The sequence below is a fragment of the Bacillus rossius genome, chromosome 3, assembly GCF_032445375.1.
Source record: "Bacillus rossius redtenbacheri isolate Brsri chromosome 3, Brsri_v3, whole genome shotgun sequence".
Taxonomy (NCBI): domain Eukaryota; kingdom Metazoa; phylum Arthropoda; class Insecta; order Phasmatodea; family Bacillidae; genus Bacillus; species Bacillus rossius.
In genome coordinates, this window is record NC_086332.1 from 11,264,215 (window position 1) to 11,289,410 (window position 25,196).

Genomic DNA, 25,196 nt, shown 5'->3' on the forward strand with positions numbered 1-25,196 from the left:
ATTTTCAGTAACATAACAAAACATGAGAATTTCTTAGGTTTTTTTAATATTTTGACGTGAACACCCGGCTGCACGCACGAAAAATTTACCCGTTATGCACATTGTTCCGTTACTCTGTGTTCCGTTACGCTGTCGGCGAGTGTAGTAATAATAGGTTATGTTACAATTGACTAATAAATTATGGTGGTTCATATAATTAATGATAGATTTTTTTTACAGTTTATTTAGTCTATGAAAACTTGTTCATAATTATATTTAAACTTTATAGCTAAACGCCAGTTTTTAAAATTAATTACATGTCATCTACACGTGAACTGTTTCGTCGACCTTTTATAAAGTGAAGTGAAAAGTTAATGTAGTTTTCATTCCTTATTAAAACAACAATTACGGCAATAAAGGTTAATTATTCTTGCATTTTAAAAATCTGATTACTAGTATAATTTCAAGTAATTATTATTTTATTATTAAAATAAAAATTATTCAATTTTATTCATAAAAGTACGTAATAAATTCATCAAATGTTTTGTTATGACGTTGTCGCGTTAAACTATCGTCCGTAAACCGACTTTACAGACAACCAATTTTTTTTTATATTTATTTCATTACCACATGGAACGTGTCACTAGAAAAAAAAAATTACACACTTGGAGTATGTCTTACATGATGAAGAAGAACGAACGATTTTTAAATGATCAAAGAGATGGACGAAAATAAATTGCATCCCTCCAGTTTGTATCAACTAAGGCGTGGGATGAATGCTTTAAAGATTAGAGGAAAAAAAGATTTTGTACAGATCCGCAAACCTTTCTAAGGGATGAGCTTCCACGCGCGAAGGGAAGAAATTACGGCGAAGGATTGCCGTCGCGAACAAAGGGGGGAGAGAGAGAGAGAGAGAGAGATAGAGAGAGAGAGAGTAAGAGAGAGACGCGACGCTCTGAGGGATTAAGCGCAGCCCGTATCGCCGGGAGGAACGTTAGAGCAGCGGACTATGCGAATATGTATAATAATATACAATTTTAATTTAATTCATTTCACACACTCCACAAAGATTTAACAACAACTAAGAAAAATAAAAGCTTTCTTGTACCTCAAACAAAATACTATCGAGAACGATTTTTAAAGTACTTATGTATATACTGGCTACAAATGTGTACGTTAATTTTAATAACGGCCAAATTTTGAACGAAGCTTTCAAATCTTTCGCAAGTATGATAATCTTAGATTCCGTAAAAACAAAAATAGGTTAAATACAATATTATGTTTTAAAGCGAAGTTAATTAAAATTATACTAAGTCCATTTAGGCCCAGATTACGTATGCGCTAAATAAAATTTACTTTTAAATTTTAAAAATAAAATTCTCACGAAATTTGTATTCGTATCTAGAACAAATTTTTTTCAGCGTTTTTTTTGTAATATTGTTTATAGTAAACTAAAACGATCTACCTAAATATTTTTAAATTATTTATTTTATTTATTGTTATTTATTGAAGTCTTATAACTTTCCAAAATTCTTGAAGGGAAAATAATTATCTTTTTATTGTAACTTTCTACGAAGGAAGCGAATACCGAGACATACAACGCGTATGTGGAACGGAGAATAAAAAAAAGTCAGCGTTTCCCATCATACGTTGATCGAGGGTGCAAAATGTGTCCCCTTCGTGAACCTCATGAATAAATTAGCTGACGTCGACCCACATCACGTTAATGCTGCGTGTCCTGTGCGACTGTCGGACAGGTCAAGGTGAATCGCTGCGGGCCTCGTCGTAGTGTCTGATGGGTGGAGCGACCCGCCTGTCTGCGCCGCTGTGCGGGCGAACATACTTGGCACAGAAAGTCACCAGCTGTTAGATATTTTTTTAGAGAAATATATATTTAAAGAATTTTGAAAAAATGTTTAGATATAAATTAACACAATACTGAATATGTGTGAAAACTTTAAAAAAAATTGTGTAAATGTTTGATTAAAGTTTTGTAGCCTTCATGTCAGTGTGTAGCATTTATAGGGCCCAAAACCAGCAAGCTAGTGTATATATTAATATAAAATATATGTAAAAAATATTTTACATTTGGACATGAAACTCTAAATCTACTAATTTTATCACGAGCCTCTGCCTTTGCAATAAAGGTAATAATTTTGTTAATCTGTACTCAGCTTACTAGCGTCCACATATTTGCGGGAAAAAAAAAAAGGTCTAATCTTATAAATGGTTCACCAACCAAGATGGTTTCGAAAACACATACAGGTATCTGGGTATCACCATACGTAGCCTCGAAAGTGTGAAAGGTGAATATGTATTAATAGCATTGCAATGCCAGTTTTCATATGTATTTTAAAACCTGTAATTACTTTTACCTATGACTATTTTATTTTTCTAATATACATTCCAGTGTAGTTTAATATCATTAAGTTTCATTTGGCACACCGATACGTTTGTTATGTCCCTTGATGTTTACGAAAGTGACTATATAAGTGTTAATTCGGTGATGGAGATCACCTCTTCGTGATCGAACAAGAACATTACCGAAGAAACACGCAGTTAATTGTGTTCAGCGGTAACTGGGCGATTCATCATTTTTACACAAGTTATCAGTAAACACAGTAGGCCAACTACCGCTTTGATTGATCATTGATCATGAGTCTATTTCTCATAATGATTCATTTATTCAAGTTTCCATAACTTTTATAGGCCAGCCGTTGACTCAGCGGTTAGCTGAACGGGGTCGTGGGCTTCTCCGCTTGTGTAGTTATTTCCCTCGCGCGATCCCAACTGGTTGCTGTGTAGTAGCCTCCGTGAGCCGGAAGACAACGGCAAACCATCGCGGTATCATCTCAAACCTATTCCGCCCGTAGGCGCGCTGTGACGGAGGTTGTGGAATGCAGAACAGCCGGTGGGCAGATAACACCCGCCTGTAGATATTTATACCTCATACGCGTGACTGGAACATTTTTAAGGCTCGCTGTCATACGCCATGCTGATTTTCCCATATTTTATCGTGATCGCCATTGCGTGAAGGTTCGCTGACGTCTAAGCGGTCGCGTCCTTCTGAGACTGAGAAAGGTGGTAGGGATGTACTATTATTCAAGGATTCTTTCTGAAGTCATAACTTGATGCATCCATTAAATTAGTTGTTCGTCATTGATATCTTCAACGGATATTCAATATTCGAGAGAGGTAGCGAGGTAAAATATATATTTAAAAAAAAAAAAAAATCTTGAATAATACTAATGACCAGAAAATCAAAACCTCTCTAAATTTCATGTGAGACACAGCCTTAAGAGTTAAGAATCGAACAACCTTCCCTCCCCCGTAGCAGCAAAGGCAACTGATTCCTCTCGACCCTCGGGTCATGTGTGAGTTGTGGTTTCCGGCGCTTTGCAAAGTTTATCACCACGCGACATGCAGTCTAGTGTAGGTTTACCACGCGTTATTTAATATCTCAGTTCACAAGCTACCAAGATATTTCATCAGGGGTTTTTATTAACGTGTAAACGTCTTATCTCTCGGTATACGACATTTGAAAGGAGTGATTTCGAGAAAATGGAACGGATGTCTGTTAACGGAAATGCGTCACAAATATGGCGGATCCACGTGTAGCAAAATTAACACTTATTGAGTCACTTTCGTAAAATGAGGAGACACACCAAATGTATTGCTGTGCCAAATTAAAATCTATGATTTTGAACTACCCTGAAATGTATATTGGTAGGGACCGGAAAAATTCGCGGGTTCAATGACCTGTAGGATGAACATAGTTCTACGTACACTTGGACAAATGTCACCCACTCATTGGCTGCTGTGTTTTGAGACGTTACAACGTAGCAGCCTGTGATTCGATAAAGCTATGGTTGGGTGTTTCTCATTTGCCCAGAGTCATCCAGGTGAGTTGTGAGCCAATAGCCGAGGCAGCACTGAGGTATAACTATTTGAATTTTAGCCTATCGCGAAATGAGTGCACGAGATTTTACGGTCTCTATATATTGGTAAACTAAAATAGTCAAAGGTAAAAGTAATTACAGGTTTTAAAATACATATGAAAAGTGGCAATTCTCAATATGCTTATGAACACAGCGGTAGAGCTTGTGCTTAGTTATGTAAGGGGCGTGGTTCAAATCTCTCTGGAATTTTTTTAAACAATATAATATAATAACGGTGAATCAGCTTAATAAGGTTAAGGTTTGTTTTTAGGAAGTATTTACAGACTGATTTCAGTCGTTTAAGCAAAAAAAATACCAGCGTATACTTAGTGTTACAATATGTATTTTAAAATTTTTTTGTGATATTTTAGTCATTTCATAGAAGTATAACTTCTAACGTGTTCGGAAACTTTAAAGTACTAACTGTTTAGTGAATTGAAACAAGATAGGAAGTATTTTAAATAATTACTTGTAGAAAATCAGGTCAAAAGCCGGGGTTTTATCATGTGTCATTTCTAATAGTTGAAAATTTCCGATTGTTTCGTGCTGTTTTTTGTTAACTACGTTTGATGGTTTGAATTAACGTTTACTCTTCAGGCAGTGAATCATAGCGGCGGCCGCAGAAAGTATGTGTGTGATTCGCCACCAGAAAGGTTGGTATTTGAAAAGCGACTGTTTTAGTTATCAGTTTATTTATCACGCTCGTCATTATTTTTAAGAATTCTAAGATAAATTTCGTGTTAGAGTTTCGTATTATATGTTTATTTGCAACATGAACAACATGATAAACAAACAAGTCTGCTCGTTACCGATGTTAGATGTTTACACATCTTTTGCGAGTACTGAAAAACTCATTATATATATGTATATATATATTTATATATTAGTTTCTCTTGCATAAACACTCTACGTCCGTTTGCATTCAAGTTTCAGTTCGGAAAAAGAGAAACATGATATCGGTTTACTTGCGACACTGTGGAATAAAAGTAAAAGAAGGAAAAATATCGGGAACTAAAATCTATTGTGTTTTTACGTGCTATAAAAGTTTTATGAACGGCGCGTTTTATTTTGTTTTTTTTTCCAAAAGCGACTCTCAATAACTTTATTTACAAAACAGTGGGTGCGGCTCTTCCGGCCCATAAGTACACGGCACTTAATACGTGGTTTAGAAATAAAAAACACGCAGATATTTTTTTTTCATCGCTGAAGTGAAACTTAACAAAAAATTTCTGAATATTTTTTTTCTCCCTGTTTGTAAATTAATGCAACTGATTATTGAAGTTATTTCCACAGAATCTGTAGCCTACATGCATATGAACTATTTGTAAGAAAAATTATCGTTGTGAATGCCTGAATCAGCTCACATATACTTAGTAGCTTCAGACTACGATTTACATTCATATGTAATACAATTTGTAAAGCTACTGTTAGAGCAGAATCATTCAGACATGATATAGCAAAAAAAGAATTAAAATTTCATAATTTTAATTTTACGAAAAAGACTAAGGGTGTTTGTTTAATCAGTCAATTCAAATTTTAAATCCTTACGTCCGCTGCCTTCATGCAGCACTACCTTGCTTTACAAACTTGATTATTTAATTTTAAAGTTTGCGTAAAAACATTTAGTATGTACACACACACATGCGCAGTCAAGTTTGAATAGTCGTTCGAGTACCGGCGCATAATTTACCTTAATGTCGAAAGTACTAAAACAAAAGGAATATCCCACACAAGTTACGTGAGCCGTGGCCTAACTATGGCTTATTCCTCGCGTTGCGTTGCAGAGATGATGTTATAGTTGTTGCGGCGGCATTTCGCTTCACCCGCGGCTGGGCAAAGATGTTGTTGAAAAGGAGTGGTGGAGGGGGGGAGTTGTTGTGGATAAAGGTAGGCGGTTCTGGCTTTCGCAAACTCGAGCTCGTTGCAGTCCGAAAGCGCTTTGAGCTGGTCGTTCACCCGACCTCCCCCTCCCTCCCCCAACAAGCTAGTGTTACACAGGGCGTCGTGGCTTCATCATCAGCATCAGCATCATCAGCATCAGCATCATCAGCATCAGCATCACGATCATCGCCGGCCGCTAACCACGCACAAAGCCGGGGAGTTTGTTTTGCGACGGCATCACCGGCGCGCTTGTTGGAGGGAGAGGGGTGTGTGCCAATTATACCGGGACCCCGCTCGTAAAACTACTTTGCATAATTGAGTCGTCGCTGCGGTAGAGTAGAGGGATGAGGTGTGTTCGGGGCCACAGCGCCGGCCGAACGTTGGTCGCCAGTGCGGGCTCCTCCGCCGGCGGGGGCAATTGCCGCGTGGCCTCGCGACCTTCACGGGGTCCGCGGGGAGGGGTCACCCCCCCCCACCACCACCCCAACTCCCCGTGCGGTGATGTCGAGTTCCCTGATGTTCATGCTCGTTTTTTTTTCCTTTTTTATTTATTTATTTCATTTCCTTTGACCCCATTTCTGGGGTATGATACATGTCAATTACATATAGAATATATATATATATATAAAGTTTCACATAAACAAAACACAAAATATACAATTTCACAAAAAACAAAAACACATAAATATATAATTTCACAAAAAAAAATACAATTACATTTTACTTATAAGTTATTAATTACAGCATATGAAACTACTGAAATTATAATTAAAAGTGAAACAGAACATATAACACATAATTAGTATGCAATAGAGATAGTAATAGCATAAATTACAAGTGGGTTTTAAATTACCATATAAAATATTTACTTTTAATTTTTATTTTGATAAAGTCTTCAACATCTTTGAAGGAATAGAAAAAACTGTTTTTCTGCTATTTTTTTTAACTCTATTGTAATTTTTTTTATTATTGATATTTTTAACATGCTGAGGTAGACTATTATACAAGCAGATGCCCACATAATTGCAGTTTTTGGCATATTGGCTGTTGGAGTTCTATCTCATTTTATAAACCGGTGTGGCATTAAATTTTTGCGGTCGATTAGGATAGGTTAGCTACATTATAAATACGTTAATACATTGTGGATGGGTGGTTATAATAGGAAAGTATGGCTTCATTAAAAAATACTGTAAAATAATTTTATGGTTGCTTAGCAAATAACTTTTTAATATGTAGCTATCCAGCGCTAGGAAACCGTTTACATGATTTCACAGTATCTTTAATGTAGCTATCCTAACCAAATCAATCGTCCACAGTGTTTTAAAGTATTTATAATGTAGCTTACCTAACCTAATTGACCATTAGTTATCATGAGTTACAATGAACCAAAAAAAAACCGAAGATGCACGATCGGGTGTTTGGCTCCCTCGTCTGTGAAAAGAAGGCTTCCCAGCGCGGGGCCTCTCGGCGAAACAGAAAGTTGGTGAATTCTTGTGGCGCGGTTGATGTTCATTCATGCAGAGAAGAAGAATCTAACCATCGGTAACGAGCAAAGGCATGTGTTCTCATGTTGCAAATACGCTTGTTATACGTAACTCGGACACAAAGATTTTATGTTTAATTCTTTTAAATAATCCCGAGCGTGATAATATACCTACGCGAATTGTGTTTTCAGCAACAATCTTAACGTGAATCACACGTAGTTTCCAGAACCGCCGCTATAATTTGCTGCCCGAGCAAATACGTCGACTATTGAATAATTTGATTGGCAGACCGAAAATTTAAACTGCACAATGAAACAGTTCCGATAAAAGCGAAAACAACTTAAAAAAATACCTAACCGCTGCTTTAAACCTGATTTTCAACAAAGGATTTTATTAAAATACTACCCCTCTGTTAAATTTCACTAAACATTTAATACTACCAAAGTTTGCCTTTGGTTTTGTGAACATTGGTTCCAGCCATTCGCAACAGATGGCAGCACCGTGGTGACATATTTCCGTTCCATAAGACTTCCATTCCATTCACGAAATTACTCCTAACAAATGCCGTATACCTAGACTTAACATATAAAAAAATGGGTGCGTGTACTTAGGTACGCGCGTGAGAAATTATATTTCTTTGGCATTATTAAAAAATAGTTTTTAATTGCATGCAAATAATTCTCCATGGTAGCGTTATTCTCCATGGTAGCGTTAAACGTTTAACGCAACCTTATTGGAAGTCGCATTAGAAGTATAATTTCGAAAACAGAGTCACTTTGTATATCTTATAGTGTAAGTAGTTTTCAACGGCGATAAGTTGGAGGACTGTATTACATATTTAATTAATTTAAAAACTGTAACATCTAAACTACGCGCAAATTAATGAATCAGCAGAGAATCCAGCGCGCAACGTTTTACTACGATGGGCGGAAACATTACTTACTTCTCGTATCACAATCAAGAGTCATCAGCTTTTAATATTTTGACGTGTTACATCTTAGCTATAGGTATACGGCATTTGGTAAGAGTGATTTCGTGGATGGAACGGAAGTCACATGGAACGGAAATGTGTAACAACCACGTTGCTGCCATCTGTGGCGGATGGCACGAACCAAAGTTCACAAAAGCTGTTGCATCCCTAGAGGAACGGGAAGCCTTCTTTTCACAGACGAGAGAGCCAAACGCCCGATCGTGCATCTTCGGTTTTTTTTGTTCATTGTAAAAGGTTAGGTTAGCTACATTATGAATACTTTAAAACATTGTGGACGGTTGATTTGGTTAGGATAGCTACATTAAAGATACAGTGAAATCATGTAAACTGTTCCCTAGCCCTGGATAGCTACATATTAAAAATTTATTTTCTAAGCAACCATAAAATGATTTTACAGTATTTTTAATGTAGCTATACTTACCTAATATAACCAACCATCCACAATGTTAAGTATTTATAATGTAGCTAACCTATCCTAATCGACCGCAAAATATAATGCCACGCCGGTTTATACAATGAGATAGAACGGAGAAAAAAAAGCGAGCATGAACTTCGGGGAACTTCGGGTGTGGCTCTCTCGTCTGTGAAATGAAGGCTTCCGCTAGAGCAGCGGTTCCCAAACGGTGGGTCGCGACCCACTAGTGGGTCGCGGAAGGGTTACTGGTGGGTCGCGACTCGATACATAAAACTATCAGAAACAATCGAATAAACCATAAGAAAAGATAAGAAAAATCGAAACAAATCTAAATTTGTGAAAACACATTATCTATTGTTTAATAAATAAATGTTTTGCTACAGAGTGCTTATATTTTGTCAACCATTTTCAAATCAGAAAACAAATTATTTATCAATAATCAATTGGTATCTTAAAAAAAGCATATAAATGTATATATTTGCAATATTTGATGGTAAATTATATATACATAAGGAAAAGATAGGATACAAATAAGGTTTTTTACTCCACCATGGACCGATAGACCGTGGAGTTATTCCTATAAGGACAGGTGGGTCACCAGGTGAAAAAGTTTGGGAACCACTGCGCTAGAGGAACCACAAGGGGTTTAAACCGAGTGAACACAAAAAGTGTGTTGAGAGAGACACGTTTATTACTCACTAAATGGAATATATCTTATTCACAAGAAATTGTAAAAAAAAAAAAAAAAAAAAACACATGTTCTATTATATGCATGTGCACACTTCCTCTTAGCATTAGGACTCGTTCCCGTATCACAAATGCTAACAACGAGAAAAAAATTCACACAATTACCTATCTATATAACCTACGATTAAACATTATGAACTTTGAAATCATGGACATGCAAAATGTTGAAATGAATACTAAATACTTTACTGGAGTCACTTGAAAAATATATTATTACAGAACATGCTCCACATAAACAACAGGCTTTCGTTGCTTTACAAGCATCAATCGCTAACATGAGTTACTCGTACAATCCAATTAATACATTATTGCAATATTATACTGGGAACTTTCGATATTCAAACAACTCTGACTTTACTTTTCGTCACACCTGAAAATTATTTAAAAAAACAAGAATAAGCATTAGAAAAAATGAAACATGATAATTTTACTCTTATACCTTTTGTCTAACTACTCAAATTAAACATTACTCAAAAATATATTAGTGCAAACTACCTCTCTGAGTGAAGGGACCATCAAGGTGGTCACTCACCTCCGAGTCCTATTATCTTTGAAAGATTTGTGCAATGGGAGTGCATGACTTGATGTAAGCTTTTGGACACACGCCATTGCTAAGCATATGTATGTATGTAGAAGAAAACTACAAAAAAAAAACACAAGACAAAAAACACAAATTAAGCAAAAATTGCTGTTGTCAACAGGATATATAGGCTACACCACATAATATTCCATAACAGGAATATGGCCAACAAACAAAGAAAAACAAAGAAAAATGGACTAAGAGAACGAAAAAAACACCCACAGATGATGAATTGAACCCCAAAAAAGAATTCAGCACAACAGTTAAAACGAGACAAAAACACAACAAAACGAAAAGACGAAACAAACACAATAGTTTTCCAAAAACAGAAACAAGCCAGCACAACAGTTGAAACGAGACAAAAACACAACAAAACGAAAAGACGAAACAAACACAATAGTTTTCCAAAACAGAAACAAGCCAGCACAACAGTTGAAACGAGACAAGAACACAACAAAAACGAAAAGACGAAACAAACACAATAGTTTTCCAAAAACAGAAACAAGCCAGCACAACAGTTGAAACGAGACAAAAACACAACAAAACGAAAAGACGAAACAAACACAATAGTTTTCCAAAAACAGAAACAAGCCAGCACAACAGTTGAAACGAGACAAAAACACAACAAAACGAAAAGACGAAACAAACACAATAGTTTTCCAAAACAGAAACAAGCCAGCACAACAGTTGAAACGAGACAAGAACACAACAAAAACGAAAAGACGAAACGAACACAATAGTTTTCCTGCAAGTCCTCAAGGTGACGAGGCCCACGGCGAGTCGTGTCCGCCGTCCACTCGCCCGCCGAGTAGCACTCCCCACCCCTACAGCACTCGACCCGGGCTTCGCTTCGACTGCTGACAGAAACTCCTCAAGAAAACCCCTGGGACGTCTCCAGCACTTGGCCACGATTCACCTTTCCAGACTCGGCAAATGTTCCTTGACTCCACCCGGTACACTCGTTATAAGGTTTCACTGGGATGTCGTACCATACACTCGGAAACTGCTACTGTGACACAGCGGTGACACAAAAAAAAAATTGGTTGTCTGTAAAGTCGGTTTACGGACGATAGTTTAACGTGAGAACGTCATAACAAAACATTGATGAAATGAGTGCATAATTTTATGAATAAAATTAAATAATTTTTATTGAATTATCACTATTTTGTATGGAGACAAAGAAGGAGTGAAATGAAATCTACAATTTAATTGATAAATTTACTTTTATTTGCACTCATTAGTTCAAATATGTTTATTACTTTAACGAAGTGATTATTTTAAATATAACTTTTATACATGTTTGCTATTTAACTTCTTCCAATCTGTGTTATTCTGTTAAGGATAGGACGATGATAGGAAAAGTAGGAAACGAATGGGAGTGTTTCAAGTTTGATGTGCCTCGAAAAAGTCAAATCGATGGTTGTTCCAATCGAGTGGAAGACAGATAGATGCGGCGCAAGCGTAAAATGAGCGTAACGGGACACATAGTAACGGGACACATAGTAACGGGACAATGCGTAACGGGACAATGCGTAACGGGACAATGCGTAACGGGACAATTTTTCGTGCGTGCAGCCGGCGTTTATCGATTTATTAGACGTTGTCACGTCAAAAAAAAGCGCGTAGAATTCGTAGACGCATTTGTAAAATCACTCTCGCGTGGAAAAGCGAGTGGTTTGTTTGGGGGGGGGGGGAGGGGGGTAGCGCGTCACGCTCACTTATGTGAAGGTCGATTTTTCGATCCCAACTGCCCGGCATCACTCAAAGTGACGAGCGCCGGCTCTGTACCCTTGAGTGATCAGAAGCCCAAAAGTCGGCTTAAGTCTTTGTGCGTGACCGCGTGGCTGTAAGCCCTGTCAAATCAAATCAAACCAAAGGCGAGATGTTTTTTTTCCAACAAGTGCATGCAAGAAGTATCATAAAAATTTTTGCTGCAAGTAAAAAATTATACTGAAAACGTTCTTTGAATGATTCTTGGAATGCGAAAGATTTATATATATATATATATATATATATATATATATATATATATATTGCAATGACTTATGTACAAAATAATGTGTTACAAGAAAACTCAAGTTTGGTTTCTTAAACTACGTGGAAAAAAAAATTAAAAAAAAAATTGCCATCAGTTTTTGTTATTACATGAGAGCATTAAAATTTCTAATTATTTTTAATTACGAAGAAGCACATTAAATTTTAGCTATCCTGTCGAAAATTTTCTCCCTCGAAAAAATAATTTCTTTATTTTTATAATTTGATTTGTTTTTTTACCCCCCTCACCAAAACGTTGGGTTTGGCGTTAGAAACTCTGGAGCAACTCCGAAAAGAAAGGAAAAAAAATAAAGGTGTTCAGCCAACTTGGTATTCACGGAGTTGAACTTGTCGTTCCGAGACGGCGCTCCGTATCTGACCTCCGCCCCTTCTCTTGCCACGGTGGTGGGGGGGGGGGGGCGGAGTGGGGTTGGAAGGGAGGGAGGGGAGGTGGTTCTTGCCGTCCCGCGGGCTGTTCGCCTCGCTCGCTCTCGTTATCTCCGCGACTGCCACGTGCGGGCGACGCAGGTAGCTCGCTCGCCCCGCCCGGTATCTCCGGGAAGGAAGGCCCCCCCCCCCCCCTCCTGATTCCCGGAGCCGCGCGCCGGAACGCACAGGAGGGAAATAAAAAAAAGAGCTATCCGCAATCACGCGCCATGTTCGATCTGCGACTCCCGAGGGCACCTACGACGACGGCGCCAGCTGAGTTCTAGACTCGGACGGAAAGTAGAATGCACTAATGTCTGGCAGTTGGGTTAGTGAGTTTCCTTCATTGTAGTTATATCTTATTGCAATCCCTGCGGATGCTTCTCGATACATAACCATGGACTATTACGTCTTGTTTGTTAATTTTTGCACCCCATATCTATACAAAGAAAAATCTAAATGTTCGATCGTTCTAAATCTTAAATCTCCGAAAGTACTTCACCGACTGCTTTGAAATTTTGACAAAGTGTTGTCTTCAAATACACGCCTTTTTATACATCCATGTAACACCTGTGACAGGTAAAAATATAGATTTAAATATAGATTGGATAAAATATAAATATATAAGTGAATCATTGTGTGTTCATCTTCTGTTTTGTAAAGATAAAGATAGGAAGGTATAGACGTATAGTGATAAATATAAAGAGAGGTATAGAGAGATAAAGAGATGTAGACATATAGAGATAGAAATATATATTTAGAGAGATAAGGAGAGATAGTGAGGTATATATAAAGAGGCAAATATATATAGGGAAATACATTTAAGTACATAGATACACAGAGAGATATAAAGAGAGATAGAGTGATATGGATACACGGTTATATATAAATATATATAGATACATATGGAGGGATAGAGAGGTATAGAAATTTTTATACAAAGAGAAATATAGTAAATATATTTAGAGATATAGAGATGCTTTGTATATGTATACCTAATTAAAAAAATTACAAAAGAGGCATAGTAATACATGCCGGGCATTAGATAGTTTATTCTTAACTTTAAGAGGGGAAATATAGGAATTTAAATACGCCATCTTGGTTCAAACAGTTTTTGAGGCCATTACGCAATTTTGTAATTTAATATTGGTTACTTGCTTTTGTTTAAGTATGTGCATATATTAATGAAGTGCCTAAAAAATGTAAGTTATTAGCTGCTACAAATAGTTTCCCCTGAAGTCATTAGCGTTTAGAATTGAATTCATTTTTGAAAACGCTCTAACTGTAATAATATTGTCAACAAATACTATGCTATAGACTCTGAAAATTTCTCAATGTACGATATTTGCATTCATAAAGGAAAATTTGCGATACTAAACAATAAACAATTGTTATGAACAAAAATTTTGATGAAATAAAAATGGCGTCTTACTCTTACTATGCCTCCCCATTAAACTTCTAGAGTGACTAAATATTGATAATTAAAATTTCGGCCTGTCTATAATTCTGTCACTCAACCACGATAGTTTAATTTTCTTTTTTTTTTCCACAGCTGTTTGATGCTTAGGCCTACAGAGTTAAATCTGTACTTCATTATTTGAAATAGTTCTTTCTTCAAAGATATGGTACTATCAAGACACATAAAATCCAACATAATGTGTGAAGCCTATCTTTAACTGCAAGGCACAGAAATTATACCTGAAATATTTATTTTACTTTAAGTTCAGTATGTATTTGATTTCAATTACAAAATTTCTGTTTGTCAAAGAAATCGACACATTAATGTTGTATGTATTGAGCATGTAAGATTAGTTCTGTAGCTAAACAGTTTCCAAATATGTCTATGTTTCTTTTGGCTTAGGCCCACCTAAAATATAGTTTTAATTATGTTTTTTTGTTTCAAAGTGTCATCCCCTGCCAACTGGATTTAATTGTTACAACTTTGTTTGTATAGAGAAATCTTTAAAGAAATCAGTATCATTATACCCATCATCATAATTCACGATGATACAAATTAATTTCCATGCAAATTGTTTAAAGGACTTTAATATTGTTTTGTTACAGTCAAGACCAAAAAAAATTATCATGTTTAAATGCATTACATAATTTTACACTGCATGTGTTATGTTAGTTTAAATACTAATTTTTTTATCTTTATTTAAAACCGTATACGTGAGCAATCATGTTAGTATCTCAGTTTTGGTTGAAAAATTATTTATTTCAAGCATTAAAACATATTATAATACATTAAGTGACTTACTAAAAGTTCGGTGGCGTAAAACGACATATATTGTTGGGAAATAATATTTAAAAATATGTTTACTAACGTATTTTAACTTCCCTGTAGAAAGTACAAACCCGGGCAGTTATAACTAGCAAAAACGTGCTAAAACGTTTCGATCACGTTAAAGGAAATGGTAATACCGATGGAGGCAATGATAATGAATGAGAAAGTACCTCCCCCCCCCCTCAATTTTTCAACCTTTTTTACATCTGGATAGCAAAACATTTGTTGTTGTTGTTGTTGTTGTTGCAATGAAGATTAACGCTAATTCCTTGCTAATGTGTTGGCAAATTCTTTGTTTCACAACAACAATTTCATGATGGCATTTGACGAGTTTCTTTTAATCAGGACGCGCTGCTTAAAAAAAACTTTCAGCCTTCATGCAGCTATCTTTGTTTTTTTTTTTTTTTTTTTTTTTTTTTTAACTAATTGCTAACCAAAGTGACTTCAAATTTAGATTTAGAACAGACACCCAATCCGTGGAAAACTTTCTTGAAAAAAAACATCAGAAGACGTTCCGAACGACGCTAGGTCCCATCACGTCCGTAGAGCCAATCGAAAGTAAAGTCGTCACTTTATATCCTGCATGGGGAACATCTTCCTGGTCGGGTAAACAAGTGGAGTCATAAAGGCCATAAAGCTCAATCGCACCGCGCGTAGAAGATGAACTTTCCATCACTTCTCACTCGGACGTAACCGGTAATGGAAGCCATCTCTGTTTCCGTGCCTGGACGGAATGTGTGGCGACGCGTTGGCGCTTGGGCGGTTATGATCCTCGCCCCCTGTGAACCTCTTCGGTGGTAGGTTACAGAGGAACGAGGAAAACTTTCTATATTCACTAGCACCAAGTCAGACACCCGAATAATCCTCTGTGTTCGTGCATCGTCGGATTATTTTTATAACTTTAATATTGTAAAAGTAATATTTAGGTAAGTTTGGGACTGTTACATAAATTAATTTCTCGTTAAAACTTCTTCTGTTTTATTTTTTTGCGGGTAGGTTTTTACACGTGTGAATGATTATTACTATGATAAAAGGATGGTTTATGTTCAGTCATTTACCAAACTTTTTAATTTTAGCAAATATTGTTCCCCCCCCCCCCCCTCATCCCCCGGGAATGAATGTTTCCACTCGTTTAGGTGACCGTAATTAAAATTAAAGATTGGTGAATATTATCGTGAAGATGTGACATTTTGATGTGTAACGTTTTCGATCTCGGTATCCATCATTTGGTTGGAGTAACTTCGTGAATGGAATGGAAGTCGCATGAAACGGAAATGTGTAACAACGGTGCAGATTACGCGAACCAAAGTTCACAAAGCCAAAGGGAAACTTTACAGTGTTAACTGTTTAACGAATATTAACAAATCGGGCAGCATTTAAAAAAAATCCTATTCACAAATCAGGTGCAAATCCGAGGTTCAGCAGTTCTTTCAAGTCTTTGCCAATGTAGCTGCTCCGGTAACGAATTCTAGCGGCGGGTGCGGAAACTACGTGTATTTCGCGTCCAGAAATGTAGTTCAAAACTCAATTTCCGTACACCTATTCCGTTCGTCATCATTTGAAATAATTCTACGTTTAGTTTGGTGTCCGAGTTTCGTATTATAAGTGTATTTGCTTCATGACAAAACACGATTTTTTTTTAAAAAAATAACTTGGGGGAGGTATGGTGTTATAACCCCCCCCCCCCCCCCTTTTCATGCACCGACACTGTTCCGACCACTGACTATCAACCACGCCATGGTTTCATCTTTGTCGAGCCAAGATTCAGCATGTGACAAAAATTAATGAAAATTCCGTATCGTGACCGAAAATAAGTAAAATAAAGTAGTACCCACTTAAGCTTTAAGTATTTTATTTATTTAACAGATGTTAGATGTTTCACATCTCTGGCGAATACTCTTAAGACTCGCCCTTTTTTATTGTCCCCGACCTCGAAACAGCGCGAGAAGGCAGCGTAAATTGGATGCAGTAGAGACTGGATAAATTCGCGCTTTCGATGACCTCTAGTATAGACTCCACAACCCCCCTACATACTCAGGCAAATGCCACTTGCTCATTGGTTATTGACTCGTGACACCTGTCAACTGGGACGCTGGCGATTCGATACTTTTTTTTTTTGTTGAAGGTTTTCCATTGGCTCAAAAGTCCTTCAGGCAAACTGTAAGCCAATCTCAGAAGAGATACAAAGATACAGTTGTTTGGGTTCTAGCATGTCGTTAAATGAATCCGCGAATTTTTCCGGTCTCTGGGGACGTGTTCGGGGACTGATGGTGGGCTCAATGCATCGTGTGTGTTTCCCCAGGCAGGGAGGGGAGAGCTTCATAGTCGCAGCCAGATAAGGGAGTGTGCGGGCGGGGGGAAGGGGGGATGGCCTGAGAATCCTCCCAGGTGGTTGACAGCTACCGCCCCGCCGAGATCCTCCTCTCGCGTGGATTCGCGACTCCCCCAGATGGACCGCGACAGGGGCAGGGGGGCGGAAGGAACGGAGTCCTGATGGATCCGCGCTACATCGCCCCGACGCGACGGGTAAACACCTCCCTCGCTAATGGAAAGTCGATAACCCTACTCATTACATCGCCATCTCGGCCCTTGACGGGAGGGAAGAAGGACCATGTTTGCAGCCGAAGAGGAAGAGAGAGAGACGGGAAAGGAAAAAAAAAACCAGGCCCCCGTTTTATAGATCAAGTCTCCGTGGGCGTATCATGGCATCGCAGAGTGCTGTGGAGTGTTCCGGAGGTTGAGTGCTTCTGCTCGGAGTCGCGGCGCCTGGAAGACAGGCGAGCTTCCCGTATCGAGGTATCATCCGAGGTCCGTGTGTGCCCCCAGTGGAGCCAACATCCATGCCGCTGGAGAAACAGACGACGTCCTCGACGCTGACTTCAGCATCAATAATATTTGAAAAATATTAAAAATTGGTTGTCTGAAAAGTCGGTTTATGGACGATAGTTTAACGTGACAACGTCATAACAAAACATTGATGAAATGATTGCATACTTTTATGAATAAAATTAAATCATTTTTATGGAATTATCACTATTTTGTATGTATACAAAGAAGGAGTGAAATGAAATCTACAATTTAATTGATAAATTTACTTTTATTTGCACTCATTAATTCAAATATGTTTATTACTTTAACGAACAGATTATTTTAATTATTACTTTTATACATGTTTGCTATTTAACTTCTTCCAATCTGTGTTATTCTGTTAAGGATAGGACGATGATAGGAAAAGTAGGAAACGAATGGGTGTGTTTCAAGTTTAATGTGCCTCGAAAAAGTCAAATCGATGGTTGTTCCAATCGAGTGGAAGAGAGATATGTGCGGCGCAAGCGTACATGAGCATAACGGGACAATGTGCGTAACGGGACACTTGTTCGTGCGTGCAGCCGGCGTTCATCGATTTATTAAACGTTGTCACGTCAAAAATTACACTTGGAAGCACTAAAAGCGGAACTTCACAGACAGGGATTATGATAACGTGTGCAACTATGTGAGTGCACAATTATGAGGGTAAGCAAGTACTCAACTGAGCTGTAACGCAAATACTCCACCTAGCCCTCCCTCTCAAAAAAGTTATCTCTTTGAAATAAATTACACATCTATGTTACCGAAGTGATGGAAAAATTCCATAATGGATATCTTACACCTAAAAATGGTACGTTCAAACATCGTGTTTGAGATGATAATTCTTTCGTAATTCCAATAAGTAGTGTGACTTTTTTTTTTTTGTGGGAGAAACCGGGATCCTTCTCATGATAAATACTGCAGGGAATTCTTTTCTGAGTACAATAACGCACCATGTAGAGAAATTTTAAAGAATCAATATTTTTTAACTAATAAATTATAAAGATACTATATTATTAATTTTTTAACGGTTTCACATAAAACATCAAAACAATTCTCGGGTGGTTATATTTTTAATGTAAAAATGTATGTCACTTGTTTGTCCGGGGCACTATTGAAACTGTTTAACATTATTGTCATACGCAATGAGTCAGAATACAGCCGAAAAAGTTTAGTTCCATATCCATCCCGAAAAATAAGTCGAAAAAATATTATGACTTCCGATCTAAAGAGATTTTCAATGCTGAATACGCCTTTTTTTTTTATAACTGTGTTTGCATCATGAGAACACACGTATTTGCTCGTATCCGAGGTTAGAAGTATACACATCTCTGGTGACTGAAAGAGTTGTTCACTCTTTTTTTTATGGTTGTACACGCTGTTGCTCACACGGTCACCTTGAGCTTACCCGGCTCCACCCATCATCATTTACGCCTCCTATAGTTTTCCTAAATCACTCCAGAAAAATGCTAGAAAGTTTTTTTTTCTATAGGCTATTGCCGATTACTTTCCAAAAACATCAGACATATAATATAAGAGTGTCCAGTAAGGTCTTATGAGGATGTCCTTAAACACTTTTTGACGACGTCACAGTAGAAAGTTTGTATTAGTTTTCTCTTCGTGCTCCTTTAGTTTTTATATTTAATGTATATAAACTAACGAACGATATATAAATAAATCTAGGATGCTGGGTAGAAAGTGCATAAGTCACATAATGGCCCAAATAAGACAAATCCAACATTAAGAGCCTGTTAATGTTGTCATAGTAGTAAAATTCAGTAGTTATTAGTTTTACTACATAAAATTGGGTTTCTTGTATTTAATAAGTCATAATTTTCGAATCCCTGTGAGGAAAAATCAGATAAAAGCACAGTTCAGGCCCGCACAGTAGTTTTTTTTCGTGAAAACGTCGGGATGAAATGAATAACAACTGTTTGGTTACACAGACAGTATAAGGGTTACAGAATGTATGAATCAACAAGTTGATCGCACGTGGTAATTGTCAGTGGTAGCACTGCATCGAATTCAAGTGTCTAGTGACAGTCACATCGATGTAGGGGTCGCCGAGTGATGTTTGGGTTGGGGGGGGGGGGGGGGAAGGGGGTATCTTCACGGGCATCTTAGCGACTTTCGAGCACGAAGTCATTCAGCACTGTTTTAATACAAAATACTGCCAGAGATTCTAACGCTAACGGTCGAGCCCAAAAACGGATGGATCATGTCCGCACGTGTTTTTGATGTCGCGCGGCATTTGTTTCGCCTGCGACGTCATCGTACCAGCGTAGGCGCATGCGCGCGATTGCCGCGAATCAGCTTTGTGTAGCGCGGAGACGCGTTCAGCGAGGACATTGGTCCGGGTGTCATTGTGGAGAGCTGGCGGAGGCAACAAAAATATTCGCCGGAACGTAAGTGAAAATCGGCGTTAAATTTGAAAAATTACGGAATAGCTAAAGAGGTCGACCCATACAACTCGTAAATAATCTCGGAATGAGAGAACACGCAACTCAGAGGAAAGCTCGCATAGAAAGGAATAAAAAGATAAGCCTAAAAAATGTCCAGTGCCGCGCGAAGGCAACGTCGATAACGGAATGGATAGGTATTTCCATCGTCAACGCGAACCTGTGTGGAGAACAGAACCTGCTCTCATCGATCTGAGTTCAGCCTGGCTCGCGGACACAAGATGTGTAGATGTTGTTCCTCTCGTCGCTGGCTCGATATTGGGCCAGTGTTCACAACATCACGCCGACACTGGAGGACTTGACGCGCATGCGCCCCTCATCCTCACGAAGAGACTTCAATGTTACCTTTGAATATATATACTGTATAGAAGTCGCCAGCCCAGGTTAAAATTTCTAATACGGTTTGAGGTAGTTGGTTAATTCACCGCCGCAATCGCCACCATCACTAGGGCATCGACTTGTGGTAGTCCCTAGCGGACAAGTGTCCAACTCTTCAAAACACCTTCCCCACCCTCCCTCAAACACGCGTTGTCCTCCACCCACCCTCTACCCCAACTCTCATCCCTACAGTTTTGTGACGCACAAACTCCCGTTGAACGACCTTGAGCTGCAGTGAATGTTGGGTGGGTGGTGCGGGGAATGACAGCGGGCGACAGTGCTGCGCTCTAACGTGTAAATAACAACCTAAGACGATACAGGGCGTTACGGCAGCGCCCTGCAGCCGTGAAGTTCCCAAGCTGCTCATCATACGCTCCTGAAAAACGTAGAGTAAATCCTATCCACTCGCGACTTCTATACAGTATATATATTCAAAGATGTTACTGCCGACGGTGATAAAACATTTTTAGGTTTATCTTTTTATTCCTTTCGACGCGAACTTTCCTCTGAGTTGCGTGTTCTCTCATTCCGAGATTATTTACGAGTTGTATGGGTCGACCTCTTTAGCTATTCCGTAATTTTTCAAATTTAACGCCGATTTTCACTTACGTTCCGGCGAATATTTTTGTTGCCTCCGCCAGCTCTCCACAATGACACCCGGAAAAATGTCCTCGCTGAACGCGTCTCCGCGCTACACAAAGCTGATTCGCGGCAATCGCGCGCATGCGCCTACGCTGGTACGATGACGTCGCAGGCGAAACAAATGCCGCGCGACGACAAACACGTGCGGACATGATCCATCCGTTTTTGGGATCGACCGTTAGCGTTAGAATCTCTGACGGTATTTTGTCACACAAGAAAGTTCGACCGACTGTCACCGTAACGAGCGAATGGACGTAAACCAGGACAAATCAAAAATTTTTTTATATGTACATAATTTCCCCCCCCCCCCCTCAACCTTGGCAGCCAGGGTATGACAATAACCCGTGGTCAATGATGCTCGCTATCGGCGAGATGCCAGACCGAAACACACGACTGCGCAGGCGCAGGGTCCCGGGGTGTAGTGTGGGGGAAACCTTCTTTTCACAGACGAGAGAGCCAAACCTGTAGCTAACCTGTCCTAATCGACAGCAAAATTTAATGCCACACCGGTTTATACAATGAGATAGAACGAAAAAAAAAAAAAAAAAGCGGGTATGAGCTTCGGGGAACTTCGGCTTCGGGTGTGGCTCTCTCGTCTGTGAAATGAAGGCTTCCCGTTGTGTGGTGCGCCGAGCCCACCGCAGCCATGCGTCCTGCCCAAACCCCCCCACCCCCCCCCCCTCCCACAACTCAGGCGCCGGGCTGCCCCGCCTCGCTTGGCCGGACGCCAACCAGATTAGTGCAACCTCCACACGTCCCTCTCACCACGGTCGTCGCGGCACCGGCTTTGGCGGGAACACGTTTTTTTTAAAACGCTTCCATACAGTTTCCCGCCAGAGTTAGCGATGAAACGCGGATGAAAAAAAGGCTAAATATAAATAAAAAATTATATATGGGTTTGAAATCATATGCTGGTCATTAATAATTAAAATAAGTTTATTTATTGTGAATATTAGTGATAGAAATTGTGTTTATAAAGGTTTTCAGGTGCATTTAGATAAGTGAGGTTTTGTTCCTGTATGTATAATGGGTTTACATTACAAACTATTACATTTTTATTCATTAATTAAATTTAATAAATAAGAACAACATATGTATTGTTTTTAATATTAATTTAAATTTATCTCGATACTAAATTAGATAATTAATTTTATACACGTGTTTATGTTAATATTGAATACTGAGCATTAAATTATTTTTAATTTTATTTAATTTATACTTTACTGACCGTTTTTATAATATCAATCAAGTCCTTTATTTACATTATTTATTTGTTTGCAAAATTAAGGATTTTTTTTTTTACTGCGTTAAGTAGGTATAACTTCTAACGCGCATACATAAGTACACGCAGCCATTATTTTTTAATTCGTGTCCGACAGTAAAAGGGGGAGGGGGGAAATTTAAGTTCGCTTCCCGTTTCAATCAACACCTTCTGGAGTCCTCCAGGCGCTCTACGTGATGCCACAGCGAGGCCGAAGTAAAGCTGTCGTCTTCTCGGTGCTGATGATTCGTACGTCAATAGAGATCAATTGATAAATTATTACCAGCTGGAATGAGCTCTGTTGTGCCATTCACTAAAATTTATTCATGTCATTAAATATGTGTGAAACCCACCGAATTAAGTTTTTTTTTATATTGGGATACAACGTTAACACACTGAGTATTTATTCTTTTAATCTTTTGTTAGTTTCAGTTTCACTGATAGTAATTATTTAAGAATTATAGCAACATTTTTCTAGAAAAATGTAGGATTATTATTTAACTAAAACAGTTAAATTTTTGTCAATTTTGATGGGGTTTGATTTTTTACTAAAATTTGTTGCTTATCTATGAAGAGAAAAAATACATACAATAATTTAAGGAAAAAGTAAAAAAAAAAAAAATCTTTATGTTAGCACAAAATTGTATCCGAAATTTCACAAGTAACCTTGCTGTCCTTACTTTAGTAGTAAAACGATGAAATTTATTTAAATTAGCAGTGAATTATTTCCATATTTTATAGTAAATTAAACAACCTTAGACACCCACAAAAATTTGACTTTAGGTGTTTAGCTTACTCCAAAAATTATGAACTTTTTTTAACGGAACCGTTTAAGTTGAATTTTATCTATTTCCCAGCCCTTAACACACACGAAATTACTTATAGTTAGTGAACATAACACATTAGGTAAAAAAATGTTTATAAAGAAAACTTGTTTGGTTGTTTAGAGAAAACATAATGTGACGTAAAGCACTTACACGCAAAATATGTCTGGAATAAACTATAACAAGCAGTGCTTACTCAGAATGATTCCTGAGAAGTTACTTCCTCTGACAAGGTTTGGAGCGAAATAGGTCAATAGGTCCTATTCCCAACGTTTAAAGAGTAATTCCGTAAATTGTAAATGCCGTACAATGGGGATAGATGAAGAACATTGTTGGCCAAAGGACTGCACAAATTCGTGAGAAACTACTTGCCGCATCACGTGCGATATATAATCGTGCGGCCAAGAGCGTAGAAATAGAACGAAACATTTTTGAACATCTTGTTTAAGATTGCTCACGTGTGTGTATACATACATATATATATACACACAACCGTTTCATAGGTAAATACAGCGATCTAACATCAGACCGTGATGTGTACATTCAGGCATAAATATATAATTTTTTTATATTTTTATCTATGAACTGGTTAATATTGTATTCGTTGTATTCATAATGTCTAGAATTACTCAGTCAATATATGTGAAACTAAGCCCTGTGGTAAAAGCTGAATCACCTGTTAAGTGTCATTTCCGTGGAAACTGACTTGAAAACTAAAATCTATATAAATAAAAATGTAAATGTTCGTTCGTTCAAAATCTTAAAATATCCGAATGTTCTTCACCGATTGCTTTGAAAAACCCAACGTTGAATTCGAATTTTGCGCTTGTTTTTTTTATATTCCTGTGTCACACCTGTGACAGGTAAAAAGAGGGACATATATATATATATATATATATATATATATATATATAGGTATATACAGATATATAGATAAGAGATAGAGATATATAGTGGGACATATAGTTATAGAGATGGAGAGAGATAAAGAGCAATAGAGAAGTAGATATATATATATATACATATAAATAGAGATATATATAGAGTGATAAATATAGGGATAGAGAGATGTTTTTATGTGTATCTACATTAAACAAATTAACAAAAGATATTGATAGAGGCGTTGCAACGAATGCCGGGCTAGTAATAATATAGAAATGCAATGGTGCAACCCGACGAGTGAGGGCAAGCTTAAAGCACGGATTCCCAATGAAGTCTGGTGGCTTACCGAAGAAAAATCAGCTCACTGACCCAGGAGCGCCGAGCCTTACACGCGCTATGTGAATACTGGCTCGGCTCTCCAGTCCCGTTGCGCGACACGGGAGACGGGGACCTAACGACCGATGCGATCATCAGCAGGCTAATGCGATCCGAGGCGGAAAAAAAAACAGGGAAATAAATTTTCAAAAAAAAAAAAATAGTGATTACATGCGCGCTCTAATTGCGCGCCATCAGCATTGATGAGCCTCTCTCGGCCGCGGCGGCGCGCGCTGCCAACTGCTGCGATCAAACTGCCGTCAGCCGTGGCCCGTCGTACACGAGCGAGTTGCCGCGAGAACCAATCAGCTGCGTGCTTTATTTGTTTCTCTCTCTCTCTCTCTCTCTCTCTCTCTCTCTCTCTGACCACGGTGACGGCTCGTCGTCGCTTGGGAAGTGATGTTGCGGCCCAAATAAGAAAGTTCTTCTACTTCCATTGTGTCGCGGGCGCTAAGTTACAAACAAGCGCCAGAATTTCGTTTTTACAAGGATGGTAAAACTTTTGCGTCGGTAATACAAATATATTTCGTGTCTTTTTGACGATTCTTTTACTATTTTTTTTTTAATCTTTTAAATATGTTCACTTTAAAAAAAAATTCTGATTAATTATAAATGTTGATTAAATTTTTTTTTCTAACAGCTCCATTAAAACAAACTCTTAACTCATAGGCCTATTTAGTGCGAATTTTATAGCACGGTTAAGGACCGGTTGTTGTTCACAATAAGGCAATGCGTCGTTTGCGTCATGTCTGCCACGTAATTGTGA

The 25,196-nt window shown here is 38.1% G+C and overlaps 1 protein-coding gene across 2 annotated transcripts in view; it reads right to left on the minus strand.

Annotated features, from left to right (window-relative positions):
* The window catches only part of LOC134531392 (furin-like), a 158,438-nt gene that overhangs the window by 61,811 nt on the left and 71,431 nt on the right, over positions 1-25,196 (minus strand). The window lies entirely within an intron of this gene.